The sequence below is a fragment of the Symphodus melops genome (assembly GCF_947650265.1).
Source record: "Symphodus melops genome assembly, chromosome: 12".
Classification (NCBI taxonomy): Eukaryota; Metazoa; Chordata; class Actinopteri; order Labriformes; family Labridae; genus Symphodus; species Symphodus melops.
Window position 1 is genome coordinate 6505776 of NC_136702.1, and position 19646 is coordinate 6525421.

General features: G+C 39.9%; 1 protein-coding gene and 1 long non-coding RNA gene across 7 annotated transcripts in view; one reads left to right on the forward strand and one right to left on the reverse strand.

Moving 5' to 3' along the window:
• Window positions 1-19646, forward strand: part of il1rapl1a (interleukin 1 receptor accessory protein-like 1a) — a 286407-nt gene that overhangs the window by 247685 nt on the left and 19076 nt on the right. The gene's annotated exons all lie outside the window — the stretch shown is intronic.
• On the reverse strand, window positions 160-5837 carry LOC306832758. The gene is made up of 2 exons (XR_013780261.1): window positions 5663-5837; window positions 160-1597 (listed from the first exon to the last, which is right to left on the reverse strand). It is a non-coding gene; the product is annotated as an uncharacterized lncRNA (long non-coding RNA).

Sequence of the window (19646 nt, forward strand, 5' to 3'; positions counted from 1 at the left end):
AACACCATTTTTATAGATTTCCTCACAGAACATAGACCCACCTGAACTGAAAACAAAGTCAAAAGATTGTATTGTTGAGCTGCTAAGGGCTCACCTGGAGTCAATGAAATTCTCTTTTGGGACTTTCCTACCGACCTGATCCAGTGAAAACAAGGAAACTCTTCTTGTGAATAATTATTTAATTGATTGATATTTTTGGACCAAGCTCTTTTAAAAGATCCAAATTCTCTTCATACAAAATATCCCATGATTCCTTCCATTTTTCTAATTCACATCGGCGTGAGACAACCCTTCTCTATCCTCTATAACGTCTTCTTCTTTACAAATCAAGGTTCGGGTTGCCCTGAGACCTCTGACTTGACCTCAATGGATTTGGCAGACTCGCCTTTCCTGCCTCACATCACATGTTGTTTGGATTTGGCGGTGCGGTCTGTCCGGGTAGATCTTTCAGTTGGATGAATGAGGGTCTTCAGCAATGGAGACTGTTTATGGATTATTATCACTCCAACATGTAGGATATTTCCTCAAAACAAAAGCATATGTCAAAAACATCATGCTGCCAACAGAGGGGCCTATATTTGTTGAAAGATTCAGATTCATGTATGTGTTCATACCTGCAACCCATCCAAACAATGGAGGGACATTTTATGTGTTTTTTGAAAAGAATCCTGCTGACCTTGTTGGAATAACACTGGTGTCTTTTACATGTTGAACAGAAACATGCAGTCAATGTCTACATTTAGAGAACATCTGAATACATTAATTCACCTGTAGGCTACCGTTGTTACTGCTATGCACTCTGGGTAGTGACATCAAGTGGCTTCATTAAGCTCTTCCCTTGTCCCCCATTGAGCCTTTTGAATAAGAACCTGCTTGCTTTGACCTTTTTAGAATCTTGTTTTTTTTCCTCCTGTTGCTGTGTTGTTTACCTATTTGATTACATTTTGTTTCTCTAAATGAAAAAATAAGATTGTTTTGATCATGTCGGTGTACAAATAGCCTTTAAATAGAAAGAGACAGATAGAAGTAGACAAACAGAAATAATAGACAGACACATCCAAGAAGTTTATCCAAGGTCAAAAACAAGCAAAAAGTCAAACCCGGGCCGCCCAGGGAGATAAGCCGAACTTATCCGATAGACGATCAGACTGGAGAGCAGGAATCCAAACAACAGGCCAGGGATCAAATCAGGCTAAACTCAGGCAGGCAGAGGAAGTGGCTGGAAGCACAATAGCTGATCTGTGGGTGAATAAATGGAAGTGGGGCGGTACATGTGCCAGGGGCCTGATATGTGCAGAGGGATGAAGAGAACCCAGGGGTAACTGCAGGGGTAGGTGGTGGTTGGCGGTGTCTGAAATGACAGGTGAGTTGCTTTGGGGGGGGGGGAAGAAAGTGTGGGCCTTGAAATAAGCTGACAGCAGTGAAGTCTTAATGATGACAACCTAAATTAACCTTTGACAGCTTTTTTCTTATGAATGGCTGCAACGTGGGAGGATTGTGCTTTCAGGACACACTCGTCAAACACACATTTTCCTCACCCTTTTCAGGTTCCAGTGTAATTTAGATGTTTCTTTCTCGAGCTCTCTTCTTTTTTTTTCTTTTGAAACACAGACATTGTGTACTTGTAAATATTGTACTCCAGCTGTCCATAAAATATAAAGGGAATCTGCATTGCAGTGGTCAAGTGTCTCAGGTCTATTAGCTACTTTTCTCTACATTAGCCAATGATAAATGCTAAAACATAATGCATTATAATTTATCCCAACGTTCCCCCCAGATCATACTTAATCATGTACTATCTTCTGAATACTAAGAAAACGTGAATGCCTTTTGAATGTAGTGGTTGAGAAATCACATTAATTTGTTCTGGGTGAAGCACTGTTGGGACCATGGTCTGCTGATTCTGTTCTTTTGCTTGTTTTTATACCTAATGAGGGGAAACACATGATACAAATAACTTTTCCTGTTGGCTTTTTTTTTCAGAGGATTACAATAAAGCTTACTTTTTTAAAATATACTTTATATCTGACAAAGAGAATAAAAAACAAAATTTCCTTTCCCAAAACTCCATGTCAGAGTTTTTGGATTTGGAGAAAAAAAAAATATTTTTTGCAAAAGCTCTGTAGTTACATGAATTAAAATCATCATTTTGTGTTAATATTTTAGATGGATTGGATGTTACACTTAACTTATGGAGATGAACCTTAAGTCTCCCTGGTGAAATGCAACTATGACACAACTTAACTTACAAACTAACTTGTTACAATGTTTTGTTTAGTGTGCGGTCTTCACACTCTTGTTCAAGGAGGCATATCTGGTGCAACAGGCCACATATGATTGATGAAATCTTTAGTTTCTAAACAGGAACATTTCTGTTACCATGGAAACCCAATCCCTGGTGTATTTCTTTGATGTAATAATCCACAAGGACGATGGGAGAAAAGTGTAAATAGGATATGATGTGTTGCGTTGTTTTTAAATTAGTTCCTGGCAAGGACTCATAGTTTAGATCACCTGGAGGATACTCAGGTTTACTCCAGAGGAAAACATGGGATGTGATTACAGTAACAGGGCAGAAATCAGACAGAAAGTCAGGGAAAGTGGTTGATGAGTGATCATGTTAAAGATTTGAGCCATGCGGCTTGTTTTAATGTTATTTGAAGACAGGAAGTCATTTTTATTGATGCTGAACTCTCCTCCCTTTGCATGATGGGGCATATAGCCTACATCATGTAGGTGCACACAGACACACACGTGTAAATACGCACATGAATCAACACACAGCCTACTTCTCACAGGAAATCATTGCAGTAATTAAGGTCCTAGTGCGTTCCCTCGCTGTTCCTTTGATTGGCTAAAAGTCATCCTAAGAAGCGGCTCTGCACTGTTCCCCCAGGGGGTTTTTTTTGTTTTGTTTTTGCCAGAGTGAAATTAACCGAGCGTTTGGCGAGCACCAGGGGAATTCATCAGGCTGTATTATGTGTAAACATTTCTATTTTCCCCTGTGCCCCTGTCCCAGTGTCTCCAGCCCACTCAACACAAATCATTTGTCAGCCTTGACTTAGATTTATCATTCCTTTTCAAAAGTCCAAAATCTTATTGGACATGATTCTGGTTGACATGGATGGTATCACAGTTGAAGAAAAAGCAGGGTTTGATAATGGTGGAGAAGTGCAGTGACGCTAAACACATGGCGTGTGTCCGATTAAAGACAGAAAAGTTTTGGTTTTTGAACAAATTAGAAGTAAAAGATAACTATTTAGCTATGTAGCAAGTTTGTAAGGTTGTCTACAATTTAAGACAGTTGTTTTAAATTTATTCAATATCAAAACAAAAAACACTTGTCATGGATAGTGTTCTTCTTGTATGCCGTTATCATCATCATCATCATAATCTTCCATGGAAACACGTGTAGGAGAAGCAACTATGCTATGTGGATAGTTAGCATCAAGACTTTTCTGCTCCAACTCAAGGTGAAAACAATCATCAGCATTACAGTCGACTTTTGCTGAAGAGACAGACAACAATTTTGCAAGGTTTTCTTCTCTGCAAGCTAACTGTGCTAAATTCATTTAGTAGAGAAAAAAAGCAAAGTAGCTATCAACGTTTTTTTCCCTGCCAGTAAATGCTTTCAATGTACAGCTACAACAAACAGAATGCTTTGTTAACAGCCACAGCATAGCACCATTCACATTATTGTTCTCAATAGAGATTTTCAGTGCTGATCCAAGGAAAATAAGCTAGCAGGTTTTTACTGTTTTCTACTATGTCAGCTAGCTGTGGTTAATTTACCTAACAGAACAGTTCAGTCTTGTCTAAATGGCATCAAAATGAAATTCAAATATAGGAGCAGAAGTAATGACAAGGAGGGGGGCTGAGATTGAAGTGGGAGACAAACGGAGAGCTAGAAAGATCGAGAGGAGGTACAGTGACACCTGGGTGTCTCTCCAGGCCGCAGTTTCAAGAGGCTGAAGTGAAGTGTTGAAATTTGAGAGTCAGGAATCAAAACCAGAGGGTGAGAGCGAGGACAGGGTGCTTGAGGTACGATAAGAGGCAGAGGTGAGGGAGGTGAAGAGGGGTGGGCTCCTCTTTGTGTTGTACAAAGGAAGAGGGTTGAAAGGGGCTGTGTGTGTGTGTGTGCGCGTGTGTGGGTGTGTGTGCGTGTGTGCTGAGAGATGTGGTGAGAAGGAAATAGGACAAGAGGGTTGGAGCGATGCTCGGGAGATAAACAAAGCTCTGGTTGGAGGAAATATCTGGTTGAACACCCAAAAAAAATGCTAGCTTCAAAGTTGAGGTACAACTTATATGCAGAGACGCAGAGGGTCTGTGTGTTCAGGGAGTGAAGATGTGATCTCTTGCACGGAGAAATAAGATGAAAGAGTAAATTAATTCTTTAGATCTGTTATTCTCAAGACAGGGTGTAAAAGTAAAGCCAGAGGCTGTGCAAGGGGAAAAAATCCCAATTTGTGCATAAAACTAATAAATTAAGATACGGATGACATGAGCAAGTGTTGTCGCTTTTAAAACTGCAAATTAGTGTATCATGTTTTCAAATCAGGTGTTCATGTTCTGTTGTCCATTTTGGTTTGAATGCACTGTATTTCTGTCTAAATGTTTTATTATTGTGATGAATTTAATGTTATTTAATAAAGCATCGAAGAGAAAGCCTTTTTATAGAATATGTAAGGTGAGAGTTTATTAAACTACAACTCCCAGACTACATTTTTTTGTACGAAACATCCAATCATGCAGATCAACTTTCTGGCTTCAGTAGAAGGAGCTAAAGATTGTTTCTTACAGAACACTTAAACTTTGTTACCATATGTACTCCCAATTTCAACATCCTCTAAGTGGCTTCATCTCCATTGCCACACCCACTGAGGATTATGGGTGTTGCAGTAATAAGGGTCATTTACCTTGGAAATCAAGGTAAGATCTTAAATGTTGAGGAACATTTAGTAGTTAAGAAAGTCCAACAAAAATTTATATTAAAGGCCTTTACTTTTTTTCTGCATTTTTTCTGCATTTTTGGATCCGTAATTTAAAAAAAACAAACACATTTCACTCAGACAGCTTGCAAACCCTGTCCATTTTTCTATTTACTTACCATGTTAAAATGCTTATCATGCAGAGTGATCAAGCAGTGAAGTTGATTTTGTAGTTCTTTCACTAACAAAAAAAACAAAACAACAGGGGCCAATTTCTGTTGGCATTACGTTTGAAATACGGACCCTACAGACGGCCACCCAATCACGTACAGTAAACACATGTGATTGGATGCAAAAGACACAGAAAATCAAATCTGTTTAGAAAGAAATAAAACCAGAAGAAAATTTCAGAGTCAGTGTGCAAACATGATTGACATAACATGAGATCGTGTTTCTTTTTTAACATGGTCAATTTTGGACTCATCGTGCAGTGGCCTTTAGAGTTGTATTTCATTAGATTAAGCTACTCTACTTTAAATGCATTTTTTTTTAGACAAGAAAGATTGAACTTGGAAGCTATTTGAGAAGTTATCATCTTTGAAAATGGGTTCATAACTAGGCCCTATTTCGATTGTATTCATGAAAACTTTCTTGACCCTTGTTGGCTTTACATCCCATCATCACACATTAGTTTTTATGACATCTACAAAGAAACAGAAATGATTAGGAGACACCTTCCTGTGTTAGAAAGTCAGCGAAGAGTGAGTCATTGTTTTCCTCTTCTGTCTCTGGGATTCAGGGAGATAAAACCTCTGTATTTGTTTGGTCACAATCAACCGGCTGATGATGTAACAGTGTCAATAAAGTTCTTAGTTCTATGGAATTGTGCCAGAGTTGTTGCCATTAGCAACTGAATGCTCCGCTGAAAATAACTGACAGAACAGCATCCATTTATGTCAGTTATTCTGCCATCTCATTTAGTTTGATTTAAGCACCATGAATTACTTCTTATATATCTTATTTATTGTATCGTTTCATATTTGTATTCTGTTGATCACAGTAGGTGTTGTATATGTGCTTCTCCTTTCTCATTAACACCTCAGCAGCGGTTACTGAGAAGAAGGGGCTCTGTCATTCTAACATCAGACCCGTTATTCAGTGTGACATCAGTCCTTTCTGTGTGCGACCAATATAACCAGAAAAGCCTCCGCTTTGCTGGGGTTTTTAAGGTGAGGAAGTAGTGAAGTAAAAGTCAAGAAGCTGGCTTATGGAGAAAACAAGTTGAGCGTCTCTTGACTCACCAGAATTCTTTACAATATTGCGCGTATTCTGCTTATTCATCACTCTTAAAGCCCCAGCCATTTCCTCAAGTTTAATGAGGAGAATTAATTAGGTCCAGACAATGTCCTGAGTTGCCCTCCCACAACACACCACAGTGAGGGTTGTTTTTGTTTTTTTTTGTCAGAGACACTCCTAACTACTCAATCATCTTGAGCTTCTGAAAGAATCAAAGAAGAATGGAAGTCAAAATAGGTGTGAGTTTCATGATAATCACAAGTATTGTGTCTTCATACTTTTTATAACATTACTAATATATAAAAACACTGAAGTCTAAGATCACTTGGAAATTCTTTAGAGATCTCAATGTTCTCCTGAAATGCCCACACACTGCAGACTTTACTTGTTTGCTATGGATGCAAAGCTTTGCTGCAGTGTCCCTCTGTCATATTAAAGCTATAGTAGCCTGTTTCTTGTTAAGCACAGTCGATAAAGCAGGTGCACCAGAGGTCCCTTTGTTTTCATTCTGTGCTGCACCCAAAATAATGTTCCATCCCCTTTATTGAGCGTGAGAACAGAAACGCTACGGTGAAGTTGAGTATTTATGATTGATGAACAATGAAGTTTTAAACCACGGTTTGTAGTGTGACCAATGAGCTCCAAGTATAAAGCAAAATCAGCGTACGCAACACCAGCATGCCATCTCTTTTTCTTTTCAATTCTCCTGATGATTTCCTTTCACACAATGGTTTAATCACACAGTTATGCAAGTTCACTCAAAGGGTTCTTGACATGTTTCAGTTGTGTTTGTACCGTCCATCATTTAGCAATCATGTTTCCCATTTGCCAATCATTGTTTGTTTTTCTTTCTCTTTAACTGATCTTGACACCCATAGGGGGGAAAAAAAAAACACTCTGATCCTTTTAGTCCATTTGAAAGAAATTAACTCAAAGCTCCCGACAAGCTTTCCTCAGAGGCTACATTGTTCCACTTCTACTCCATTGTGTGTTCGAGGAAAAGATCTAAGATGACATAAGTGTGTGAGGAGGTTGGGATTAAATCCGCTGTGACATGTGGGTTAATGTGGGATAGTTTGGTTTGCGTGGCCTGGTCTTGGTTAGCGAGCACCGGCTTGGGTTGAGTTAGTCTGGCCTCAGTTGGTATTCTGGTCAGTGGGTCAGCCCCTGCAGCCAGGCCTCTCTCTCTCTGCCCATTCATTAAAGTGATGTTCCTTGTCAAGTGTTCAAATCACACCCTTTAATTGGTCTCCAGCCCTCTGGACAAGGGACTACTACAGCATATCTTAGCCTGCGTGTCTGTGGTTGACTTCTGAGTAATGTTCACATCTCTTGTAACCCCTCTTAGTTTTTACAGCGTCTTTTTCAGCATCACATGTGTTAATCTAAATCTACATTTCAAATGATTGTCTTGCTCAGGAGTCCATTTCTTCAGAGGATTGAATCCCAGTTTCATTGAGGGGAAAAAAATTGCATTGTCTTTGGTCTCGTTTTGACCATAAAAGGAGATTTCACGTGAGCCCACAGCGGTGGGAAATGTGGTCCCCGAACCCTCTGGCGTAAAATATGAAAGAATCACAAAGAAAAAGAGAGAGGCTGTGGAGCCTGCAGCGATGATAAGAAATGAGCAACAAAGGCACTTTGTAAAAGAACATGACACAGTGGTTTCTAAATGTCTGGATTATAGTATGTCAGAGTACAGGGAGGTTACAAGGGAAAGGTTTAAAACATGGGAGAGAAGGGAACAATTTTGTTTCATGTGTCATAATGAACAGGGTCATACTTGGATATTGTGAAATCTGTGGTTTGGGGGGGGGGGGCACTTGTTGCTACATTGATCCCTTTAATCAGTATGAAACTGCCAGAAAGATAGAAGAGCGTTTATTTAGTTCACGATCAAATAATCTCTTAATCCCCCACAGTTCCTTTTATGGTATAATGTGCCTCTGTCATCCGCTGCCTTGGACAGAGAACCTATTATGTCATCAAAAAGGGACGATTAGCAAACTAAAGGGGGACATGAAAGCGAGGGCACCCACTACCTGTTCACAAAAGCTGTAATTTTTACCGGTAATTAAAGGCTTGCATTTCCCTGATGGATCATCAGGAGTCGTGGTACAAATGGGGAGAAGCTGCGACAGAGAGTTAAAGAAGCTGGATTGGTTTCTGTTAAAAGCTCTCAGGCTTGTAATGGTAATTAAGGGCTTGTCTCTGGAGAGGAGACGATATTAGAAACAGAGGAGAAAAGCTGAGGTGGTGGGGAGGATGCCCCCCCCCCCCCCCCCCCCAATGCTTTCATGTTCTCATTGTCCTGACTCATTCCTCCACTTATTCTGCCCAATTCCTCTTCTCCCTTCTCTTTCATTGTACTTCTCACCTCTGTGTCCCCCATTCCTTACCCCGAGCTGCACTTCACCGCAATGCAGAGTGAAAAGTAATCAGTTCAGCCTGTCGTTTTTGCTTGCTGTTATTTCATGAACAAAGAGCATCATCCCTATAATGAACTGTAAAGAAAAAAGTGGATGCAGCCTCTCATTTCAAGTGTGAGTGCCTTAAAACTGCATTTCTTTCTTAAAGTCACCAGAGGGCGACTGCACTGGTTACATAGAGATGTCTGAATAGCCAGATATAAGCCTAATTTTCTTTTTTATTTGTCACCCCTTTTTATGTGATTTCCTCAAAAATGTATGGTCTTGTTTTTTCGCTTCAAATCTCCTTCAATACTCCAAATTGAGAATATAATTTAAATAGACCATTTAGAGGAAAAACAGATGATAAAACAGGGCACGCTAAGGGCATATCTATTTTAATTCTGTTTTGCAATTGGAGCTTCTCTAGTGCAAGAAAGATTTCAGACCTTCACCGTCTCTAAGCATTTTTCTATCAACCAGTCGATATCAAAGTGATTGACAGGTCACTATGGCAGCCTATCAACCAGGGCAGACGTGTAAAAAATCGTATCCATCCTGTCGTTCAAATATGGTCACTTTTGGTTCCAAAACACAAAGATGGTGAGAGGCAAAATGAGAGGGTATAAACGGGAGATATACAATAAAAGGGTGACTTCATGGTAGCTGAATTTACCTTTTTTACTCAGTATGCTTAATAATAACAGTAGAGCTGATTTTCAAGTGGAGCTGTTGTAAAATGCTACTAAAGATGCTTGATAAATCAAGTATTTTGTGCTCGTGCGCATCCAGTTATGTTTTGGCCCTTCTCCAATTACTGCCAACTGTGAGTGCCGCTTGCCATCGGCACGAATGCACACAGGTCCTGATGTGGCACAGTACCTGTCTCTGCAGCATTTCCCGTCCTGACGGAGCCCGCAGAGCTGCTCCAACCCAGCGCAGTAGGCGTTGTCATGGTAACCTGCAGGAGGAACAAGGAAAGAAATGTTTACTCACAGATTTGGACTTTTCTGAGCTCCACCGCTCCTGATAAAAAAAAAAAGGACAGGTAGAAGCAAACATCTTGCCTGGATATGCTTCTCTGGAAATCCCCACCCCAACACACACACACAAGCACACACACAAGAACACACAACTAAAGGCTATCCCCCACACCCCACCCTCCTGCAGGAATATGGGATATTTTGAGCGAGAATTTCCAGAAATCCCTCAGGGATCTTTTCGATACTGACTAGCTGTCATCAGTCATCTTGTCTTCGTGCTCCATTTTTTTCATCACTTTCTGCCTCTCGTCCAACTCTCAACTCTTCTCACTCTCTCAGCCTCGACGAGAGTGTGTGTGCATGTGTATCTGTAATGAAAGTGTGCCACTCTGATTGAAGGGTGAATCTGAGGCTACATGTATAGTTAACATACAGATAGTACACGTTTTATCATATGCAACATGCACTATAGGGACTTATTCTTCACTGCTATGTTCCATACCAAGCCATCCATTTTTAAACACGCAGATGGATGCATCTCCATCTGCTATAGAAAGCAAACACACAGACAGAGACACATAGCAGTAACTTATTAAAAGCCATTATACTCCTCAATGCAGAGATGCTTTGGATACATCCTGGTTTCGTTATCAAAGCCTCGCATGTATTCAGTGCTCGTCTTGAAAGCTCTCTTATCCTCGTTGTGTGCAGCAAAAGGATTACACAGTGGCATGTGCACCATTTTTTATGCCTGTTTCACACCTTGTGGGGGAAGAATCATGACTGACAGGACTTGTATCAGATTCTCCTGCAGCGATATCCACAGGAAGTCTTCACAAGCATGACGCTCTCTCCTTCTCACACACATACACTTAAAGTACATATGCACACAGAAACACTTTCTGCCTGGCCCGTCTTAATTCAAGTTTAAAATAACCCGCCTCTTGAACAAAAATCTCTCGTGAAAGAAGGGCTGCAGAATACAGATGTTTTATGTGAAAGGCACGTTTATTGACTCCACTTCTTGTGATTACACTTTTAGATAAGAAATCAGAAAGTGATCCTATTCGTTGGTCTATATATTGATTCAATCAATATATTCAATCATTTCAAGATAAAAAATCTCTTGATTTCTCCCGTCATGAAATTAAATGAATTAAGGCTTCACTTTAGATAGGTCATTGCTGCAACTCTGCTTGCTTATTCTTGCAGCGTCTCCATTTCCCAACCAATCAGAATTAAAAAAAAAAAATAGGATGCTGCTGTCTGCAAAATGAATCAGCATCAAGTGAATGAGAAAAAAAGGAAGACAAAATGACATATTGATTTTTTTGTTTATTCTATTTTAATTGTATCAGATATATTACATGTATATCAAAGTATCCAATTTTATAAAAATTCATCTGAAAGTGAAATACCTTTAAAAGCCTAGAGCAAAGAAGTTGGTAACCTTTTACTCAGGATTGAAATGACGAACAGCTAAATGTGTTTTATTTAAATACATCAATCAAATAAACACAGTTTACATAGAAACCACTACAACTGTTTTAATTGGTTTTATATATTTCATTGCTAGCTAAACTTATCAAACAAGTCACAAGAGCCAGTGCTCTCATGTACAGTCAGACAAAAGTGGACTTCTTCAGTGTTGCAACCTTGACATCCACTACTCTCCTTTAGCTCTGTACCTGCTGTGCCACGGCTCTGCGCCTGCTGAGACCACCGACACTGAATCACAACAGCTAGTGTAGGCCCCTACTGCTCTGAATCATGTACTCGGGACATAGAGATCGATAAAGCTGCACAGCTAATCATAGAAAAAAGGAGACCACTTAGATCATTTCGCCAAAGAGAGCAGTGTACTTCAAAGCAGAGTGGTTCAAAAATAGAGAGCGTTTAATTCTCTGTAAAACCACAAAGCAAGTATTTTTGTAAGTATGCAGATTTGCTCCTCTCAAGCAGCTTCCCTTACCTCGTAACCTTCTCTAAATGTGGAGATAATGGCTTTGTATATTCCTGAGTACATCATTTTCAAATGTGACCCAGTCTCCTTGACATCATCAAAAAAAGTGTACTTACAGTATGTCAAACACCTGTCACCACCCAACTTGTCAAACAAGAGCTCACTGAGCAGGAGAAAAGAAGAGATACAAAAGTGTCTGCTCTCGATACGTCACTATTAATAGCAAATTGGAAACACACTAACAAGTGGTTATGGTAAGTTTAAGTGTTCTTTCCATTTACCAGTGATAATTGGGTCTACCTTTCAAAAAGAAACTTTTTTAATTATTTATTTGTTGTTAATTAAAGTTCCCGTGATGTTTCCTTTGCTGCTTCATTTGGACTGTAAAGATTGAGTATGTTAAATGTTTTATTATGAAGAATTAATGTTTACATTCAAATATCTAACTTATATTAAAAATGAACTGAACCTATGATAAATATATATTTTTAGTTGAGTGCTTACAGTACCCCATTTCAGATGTCAAGGACGGTGTGTTGTGTTGTAGGCTGCCGCCATGATGAGTCGTCATGATAGGCTCCAGATGTTGGTTGTTGCTTCGACGTCACCTTTTGTTATTGTTACATACTGTGAGTTTAAATGTTTGACACAAAGAAGGAGTTTTCACATTCATCTACTGCTTCTAAGAATTATTGTACTCTGGATATCCTGGATACAAAACCTGCCTGTGACCCCTACAGCACCTCCACACACAAACATTACACTCACCCTGCGTGTGTCCTCCCCTTAAGCAGAGTTTAGTCGCACAATAGCACAACGATCACATCACAAGGATTCCTCACACATCCCGTCAGGTAAAGCAGTTCACAAAATGTAGAGCTTCCTTTTATTATGACCCACATGAGCACTTTCTTATTTTAGTTATTGTTCCTTCCTTTTGCAGACAAACTAGTTTGTAGTTTTCAGTAGAAACAGCTGTTCCAGTTTACAGCTCTCTCTCTCTCTCTCTCCGTCTCTCTCTCTCTCTTTCTCTCTCTCTCTCTTGTTGACTGTGCCTTCCCTGAAAAACCTTGAAAGGCAAGAAGGCTATGAAGTTTTAGTCCAATACTTTAATAGGAAATATTTCTCTTTCACGAGGGCCCTGGGTACTTGTGATGAACCGCCTTTGAGGGAATCTGTTTTTAAGCATTCTTAGTATTAATAACACTTCAGTGAAAACCATTGAATGGAAGATCTTTATCAGGCCAGTTTAAAATCCATACCGATCATTGTGTCACCAAGTGTTCAGACGGGTTCTCGACTTTACTGTTTGACATTATTCTGCGCAAACAACTGCCCTTTAAATTAATCAGTGGTTTTGCAAGACATGATGGAAACGAGAGAGATGCACGCAGCTGTTCCCCCTGCTAACCTCATGTTTTTGGATGAGTCTGCAGAGAGAACACTGGTGAGAACATGTAGTCCTGATTATGTGATGCAATGTTGGTAAGAGGCTGGATTTGTAATTCTAATTCTCTCACTATCAATTTTTCAAACTTTTTTTTCTCCCACATTTTTTCTCCCTTCAGACCTGAAACATCTCCTCCAACTTCTTTGTTGTGCATGTTTTCATCACAGAAGCCAACACTCGTTATTGTACATGATGCATTTGTTTTTGTGTTGTTGCAGGAAGTTTCAGATTGCACTTGCTGTTGTATATTCAGTGGAAAAAAACAATTTTTGCCTTTTGGCACAAAAAAAAAAAAATCTCCCACAAAAATGCATGACATTTTAATCAAAAGTAAAAAGACGTCTCAGATGAGACATCTTTCCAACACTTCGACTTGCTTGGTTTACATGAAACGCTAAACTGACTGTGCTCCATCTCCTCCTACCTGCAGAGTGCACACAAAAAAATCTAACAAATAAGCAAAGTGCACTTCAGGGTGAGGAAAACACCAACATGTTGTATCTCTTCTTGTGCCCGCCTTCGCCCTGCCTTCAAAAGCACAGCTCCGAGAGAACATGGGGTTGTGCTGAAGACCAGCCTGTGTTACAAAACATCAAACACACTCTGACTATAACTTATTCAAAAGGCATGCTGGATTGTTGCTTATTCTACAAATAAAACATGGTGGTGGCTGTCACACACAAAGAGACAAGGCACAAACTAACGCTGCTGCAAACGGCTGCATGTGAAAGAAAAGCAGGGCCTACTCAGAAGATTCAAGGAGAGAGAGATGAGACAGAAATGACGTTGACGGGCGCGTGTGCGCGTCTGCTCGTTTATAATCATGTTTGTATGCGCGTGGTTTTATTGTTTTCCCTTTTTTTTTCTGCCTGTCTGTTCATTCATCTGCCCTTCTGCCTGCATATCTGTCAATCTCACTGTGTGCCTGGTGCATCTGTGCCGAGTTTGGACAGCGTCTGCAGTGTTTTCTGTGCAAGGTTTGTTTTCCTCTCCTCTGGCTTGGAAACTATTCTTCTGACTGACTGTGAGTGCCAGTTCTGTGAAGGCAAATTATCCCGAATACTGTGAAATCAGCTAAACAATGCAGCGAGGGCGGATGCAAATCAAATTCACAACCCTGTTTTGCACATGTCATGTTATTGTCTTTCTAAAAGAGATAACCATTCTTCATCCCTCGTTTTTGTTCAGTTGTTCGTTTGTTAATACATTTAGTCATCTGGATATGCTAAAGGCTTTGTTTTGTTCTGTGCAGAATGTCTTGACCAAATTCACACGGAGGCCATTTCTCTCTAACGTCAGAGCGATAATCTCGAAAGTTGCATATTGTCGCTCTGCTGTTTTGTCAAACATGGAGCTCAGCTTAAGTTCAAGCAGGAAGACTGGTGTTCTTTCTCTCATTCCTTTACCTCCCCATTCATTCTCAAACCACTCCCGCCACTACTTCCTCTATTTCTCGTTCTGGTGATCAGCTGATTATGGGTGTGTATTATCTTACTAATTAACCAACCAAGCAGACTCTGCCTCAGTCTTTCTCAACCAATCACCCTGCTGCCATCAATTGCAAAAAAACAGTGTCTCAGCCCTCCTCCGCCCCAGTCACCTCCTCTAGCCCAGCAGGGTCCAGATTCAGACTGAAACCCACTCCTCATCACAGCCGGGTATCAGGCCACAGGAGGGTATCCTATTGTTGGCCTCATTACCCCTTCGAGTACATAAAGTCGTCACGATGGAGTCTTACCCTCTTACCCGCAAAGAATAACCCATTAGCCACAGTTAGATAACAGCTAACGTTAGCAATCCGCCCGTAAGTTGCTGTAATGTGAATTAGGAGTAGCTTAAATGCTATAGCTGTAGTTTAAAGGAAGCGCATGAGTTATCAAATTTTGTTGTTTTGATGGCCACATTTCTCAATATATTTTTACCACCAATATCTTTTCTGTTGCTCATTTTTGTTGGAGGCAGAAAAAAATTACACACCTTATAGGCTACTTACATTTTATAACAGTAGATCAGTACAACATTATAACAGCAATTTAGCTGCCCTCCCCGAGTGTGCAGTCTGAAGAAAATAGCCATCATGCCAGTATGATGAAAAGGGGGCTTTTTTATGGGAAGAATTATTTGTTTGTTTTTTATTAGTTTTTTATCCCTTCTCTGCACTTATCCTGCCACAGAAAAGAAGCACAATCATGCGGTAAATTACGTCATATAAAGTGTGCTTTGCCTCTCAAAATAACTGCTCTCATCACCAAGCCTCCCTAACTTTCTTGTGTAGGACCAGAGTCGTGATCAGTCTGTGCTGAATTAAAAGAAAGGGTGGATCTTAAATCTTATTTCCATCAGGCACTGTGACCAACTCTCAGCCGGGGGGGGGAGGATGTCAATCACTCAGATTACATGGATTTGTTCCACGCCTACGCATGAGTGAAGGCAGAATCAACACACAAAGGCGTGTGCAGGGAAAGAAACACACACTCACGAAAACACTTAATCATGCTCTTGTGCTGCTCAGCGCTCACATTGAGTCAGTGGGGGATATTTTTCACACCACATCTTGCCAAGTCTTGTAATGGCACATTTACTTGTGAAGTTCAAAAAATGACACAGTGATGGACTGGAGTTTTTGAGTTGTTATCAAAACACTCAATGTCCTCAGAGACAGGGGGGGCATCAAGGGGCGACCATGGAAACCAGTGTATCCATGAAGCAGCCTGTGAAATGGTTGAGCTGCTTGTTTTGTTATCAGTGTGTTAAAGGCAGGATGTGTCAACATTTTAAGTCTTTGTTCTTTTCATAAGGCTGTCTCATTATGTTTTATGAATACTGGACTTTGTTCTCCTAGTAAAATGATTACAAATCTGCTCAATGATTTTGCCATTTTGGAAAAATTACTGTTAATTTAAAGTATCAGCAAAGTCGATGAATGCATTAATGTTGGAAGGACTGAGGTGTATCTTCTACTCCTAAGATCAAGCTGCTGATTGTGTATGTCAAGATCATGTGCATCTGTGTTGTATTGACTAAAAGAAAGTAGAACTATTTTTCTGAAAAAAATTCCCTTCGTTTTTGAGAAGTCCCTTTAAAGCCAGTCGGTGCTTCTCCTGGAACATCAGTGAACATTAAATGTGTTCTTGTTTTTCATTCTGTTCTCTTAAAAGCCTCCCTGAAGCTCGAGGACATCATTTGCCTTCCTTTGGATTTGTCTTAGCCATCTGTGAAGCTTTTTATTTAATACATAGTCTTCTCCTCTTTAAAAAGAGATGAGGAGCTTTATAATTACCCACGTTCTAGTTGTGAGTATATATGTATTTTTTATATTTTTCTGTTGGGATGCCAAAGGTTGTGATGGTGGGACTTTTAAAAACCTCCACATATGCACACATCATTAAGCCTGTCTGCCTGATCTGAGGTCTGCCTTCTTTAAAAAAAAACGTCTTTATAATAATTCGCTGTCCATTTGGTTAAAGTAAACACAGACAGCATTCTCGTGAGTTATCAAGGGTGAGAAGCTGCTCGGAGAATTATAACAGATAATAATTATGACAATAATGATGACTATGCTGTGGGGTCTGACAGCAGGAGAGTACAGAGGGATTTAAAAAGCTGCTCCTCCTCCTCTGTAACTCAATAGTGTGCAAATTATGCACCTCATTGTTCCAGTCCTTGTTAATCGTCTTCCTGCCATCTGCTCAAACTTCAGCCGGCTTGACATCAGAGTAGTTTGCTGGCTCAGAGGCTAATGATAGAGTCATGCCGGCCTAATATCAGACTGTCTCCTCTTTTCATGCCTGGCTAATATTTGTACATCTACATTTAAAGCAGCAGAGTAAAACACACTCTTTCAATTTCAATTCACCGCAACAATCCAAACACCACCTACAGTTACGTACTGTGGCATGTAGCACCAGGAGGGAACAGGTGTCATTTCAGATAATGTAAGAGAGCAGCAGAGCTTTACAATGTTCTGGAAATAAAGGGACGGTACAGTGGTAGTATAAATAGAGCAGGACGTGGTGTAACAGGCAGCTTTACAGTCTATGTATCCCTATGAATAAAATGAAACATAAAGGGCATCAATGACAGGTGATCAATACATTAAAGTTATACAAAATAAAAAAGAAGTTTCTGCAAACAACTACAGCTTAAAAACAAAACTTCAAGTGTAGCAAATGTGGTTTCCTTTTTTTAAAAATGCATAATTAAGCGAACCTCGTGTTGAAAATTACATTATGATACATTACAGTGATATAGTGGTTTGAGTCTTGGGCAGCAAACATTACTTCCTCAAAGACGTGGGGAGAGAGGGGAGAAAACGAAAAGTCACTGCTCGCTCGCCCATCTAATGGCCTGGTTTAATCATAATTAGAGTAAAAGGATTACTTATACACCGATATAGCTTTGTGTTTGACACTTATTTTAATTATTATGATTAATATTTAGTTTTCGTTCCTCTTTAATGTTATGTATTATATTAGGCATGAACACGCACAGCCTTTTAAAGTAGTAGTAGAAGCAAGCATCTCTTCTGTCCCATCCAGAGTTGTTAAAAACAAAGCCAATCATTTTTATACATACATCATATCTATCCTTCCTTTTTCTCTTACATTTGTGTCATTTATTATGGTGACTATTTAGTTTAGTTTCTTTAGATTTCATGTTTTGTTTTTACTATTTAAGTAGTATGTGTTGTAGTTTTTCATTATAGCATGATGTTTTGTTTGAAATCTGAATTCTAATATAACCTTCCTGTCTGGGACAGGACTCTTTTGAAAAAGAGATTTTTCATCGCAATGAGGTTTTCCTGTTGAAATAACCTTTAGATAATTATAGAAATAAATACTTTCTTTAATTGTACGTTATGTTATCTAACCGTATTTACTCATTATTAAGACACTAAATTGCAAGTTTATTGTTAAGATGTTATCACACTTTTATATTCTCTTCTCATAAAAATAATCGCCTTGCTTTGCGGTTTGTCATATCCCTTTTTGACGCGTTGTCTCGCCAATAAAGATAAAACGAGGAAGAAGAGGAGTGTTGTGATTGGAAGTTAATTTCAAATTGAAGTTGATGTTGGAAACAGAAGAAGGCAAATCAATCTCAACAAGGTTGTTTGAATCTGCTCTTGACCTCAAACTATTATATTGTTTCAAGAAATTCCTGCCTTGGGTTGAATGACGGGTAAGAATAAAGCCCTCTTCACTCTTCATTCATTCTTCTCGAGAATAAACATGACGTCTGTGAAGTGCACAGAGACGCCTGAGCAGAAACATTGAAACTGGGCAAAATACGAATGCTGGTGAAGCTCCAAAACAGCTTCTTATGCACCTTGTTGTGTTGTATTTAAAAGATAAAACTTCAGGCAGAAGAGGCTATTTTGTGTGTTGCGTCAATTCAAATAAATAATGTATGAAGCGAGCGATCGGGGCAATAAGAAGGGGCTCTGGCTCTTTCAGCATGACCACATCTGAAGCCAAGAAACACTTTAGGGGAGCAACAGTGACAGGATGCATTTGACAAGCTTGCAACATAAAGCCTATTATACTTATGTTAAAAGGGTAGATCTTGCAGGCATAGTACCCCCCCCCCCCCCACCGGTGAAGCAGAATCATAGGTGGCTGTAAGTTGGTTTGGGGCATTGCAGAGCGTGGATTAGAATGAGACAGCGGGAGGCCTTCAGCAGTTTCCTGTGATTCTCAGGGTGCTCAGTGGAGACTTCCTCTCCAGATTGTGGCTGCCGGCAGCATGACATTCCTAGTTTGCAATTGATCCGTGGGATAAACTAACAGCACGGGGGAGATTTACGAACAGAGGAGCAGGGAAATGCTGCATCAGTCTCACAGACAGGGAAACACAGTAGTACATGATGTAATTTTCACTGTAGGGTTGCTGATAACGAAAAAAAAAGTATGACCATGCAGTAAAGCACTGCTGCGCTGTACGGGTGTGCATGCATTTGTACATCACAAGCATGTGGCTCCTATTTTGTAGGTAGAGCGTGTAGCCTTTGTAGAGACCGGCTGTGCACAAATACCAAGCAGAGAGTGGTTGTTGAACTTTGGAAATGTCAGCCTGTGCTCCTCACAGACAGCACTATCAGTTCAGTCCCGGGTGTCCTCTCCTGTCCTCCTTCCCTGCTCGTCTTGAAACTTTCCCTGTGCCAAGGGTGACCTACTGAATTCTTTTGAAGCTGCTCTGTTTCACGGGCAGGAGGAGCACGATGGATACGTGCCCTTAGTTCAAACACAAACAGGGTGTCTCAAATAACCTTGCTTGTTTATCTCCCAATAGGAATGCCACTCCATAGACTATGAATTATGGACATAGCCAGCGTGACGTCACTCATTGCTTTTTAACTGCTTTTTTGAAACCTGATGTTTGGCATTTGGCAGCCTCCATGTTGTTTTTTCAGAAGCCAGAGTGACCATATTTGGACAAGAGGGTGACGCTTGGGAGGAGAGAGTGGTTTCCAAATGTATATATATATATATATATATATATATATATATATATATATATATATGGAAGCTATGGAGTCTATACCTTACATATGGCTAATTCACGAGCTTTTTAATTGGCCAATAGATGATCATGTTTCCCACTGAGTGACTATCAGTT